Here is a 1,949-nt window from a genome sequence, read left to right on the forward strand (position 1 = left end):
GGGGAATGCAGAATAAGATCGTTAAGGTCCTAAAGCCGGTAGATCAACTTTCGGGTACACTACGTATGTTTTTGTAATTAGGTTATGGTGAAATTTTGTTGTCTTATGCTTCTTCAATTCATGAAAATTTTAGCTTTAATATTTCCTATCTGGTAGCCCATGCCAAGGTTTGAGTTTCTCACTCAAAGACGAGTATGTGACAATGATCGTCTGGTACTTGGTCGTGATCATTGGCTGAAAAGGTTGGTTCTTAATATGGCTTAAAGCTAGCATTTTCACTATTTTTGTAATTTTTAAGGTCTAGATGTTCAAGCAAATGAGTTCGTGTTGCATATACATACACTACTGTAACTCTGTAAGACCAATTGCCATCCACGAATATCAGAATCTGCAACCTCAATGTTACAAGAAAGTTATGGCAAAATTAAACAGGTGACTATATCAACAGGCACACTATGGGGATTGTATAAATTTCTAGCAACATTTCAGTACAAACCGTTCTTGATTGTGAAAATGTTGTTACATCTTTCAACGATATTTGCTTCATGTTATCTTCTTCAAGATATGAGGTGCCACCAAATAAAAACGGGGAAACAATAATTGGTGCAAACTCGATGCCATAGTAAGGTTGAGCGAAGCTCTTGGCAAGAATGAGATCGTAAGTTTGCTTCTTTCGCGATCATACAAACAATTTTTAACATCCATTTCTCTCAATATAAATATGGCATAGAGGGGTATGCTTGCTACGGAGTGACAAATCCCCACTCGTGTTTGTAAGTCCATTTCGGGCGAGCCCCCAACCCCCCCCCCCCCCCCCCAAAAACCCCATAGAACAAGCCATTACTAAATATTTTAGAGCCTATTCAAACAGGAGAGGAAACTAGAAGAAGAAGAAGAAGAAGGAATGCTTCGTACAAAGGGCTCGAAAACAAGAATAGTAGGAAATTATGTTGAGATGGAAACTGAAGGAAAGCCTAATAATGACATCAAATCGAAAATATCTAATTTATTCTAGCATGGTGGCTCTGCTTTTGATGCTTTGTTTAGCTTTGCTTCTAATCAGGTTTAATGTAATTTCTTTCTTTCTTTAACATTTACTGAATTTTATTTAATTTTTTCTATAATTCCAGGTAGCTCAAGTGCTATTAACAACATGCCATACCATTTTCTCAACTCGAATGCTACCGTCGCATTTCATTCAAATCTTACGGTTTATTAGGTAGTTGGAATGCTTATCTCATTAGCATTCTCTACATTGCATAGAGAACCAGAAAGAAAATAGAAAAGACCGATGTTTGCAACCATGTCATTCAGGCAAGATCATCAATCAGTAGAGTATGCAGAATTTAACATGAACAACATCAATTTACTATTACAACTCGACTTATATTTATATTTGCCCCGAATTGGTGTTTATTTTCAGACAATGTCGATCTATCAAGACTATCAGTTAAAAAATCTTCTCTGATTTTGAAGGGCTGTTTTTCTTTTATTCAACTTCAAAAAAACACTCCCACAAGATATAAATTAATTCTAGATATTTTGTATGTGACAGAAAATCACTACTGAAGTTACATAAGGGAAAGCACAAATGTAATAATCAATTTTTTCAGTGATATACATACGTTTCATATACATAGCTACTATCTCACAGATGTTTCATATACATATGTTTCTATTATCTCTATCCGCTCTTTTTGCTTCGAAACAATCAGCGCATCGCGCGGGTACGTATGCTTGTATTATTAAAAAGAGGAAAGTTTGCAATAGAATTGTGACAAGTGGCAGCACAAGAGAATGCCATGTGTTAGTTTTAGGACAAAATTAGTTAATTGGTAATTTTAGTTATTATTTTTAATGAAAATAATAATTAAATTAAAAATAATAACATATCTTTTTTTTTAAGTATGGTTGTAAAAATTTTTCCAAAACGACAGTTAGTTTTTATA

This window comes from Lycium ferocissimum, chromosome 9, assembly GCF_029784015.1.
Source record: "Lycium ferocissimum isolate CSIRO_LF1 chromosome 9, AGI_CSIRO_Lferr_CH_V1, whole genome shotgun sequence".
Taxonomy (NCBI): Eukaryota; Viridiplantae; Streptophyta; class Magnoliopsida; order Solanales; family Solanaceae; genus Lycium; species Lycium ferocissimum.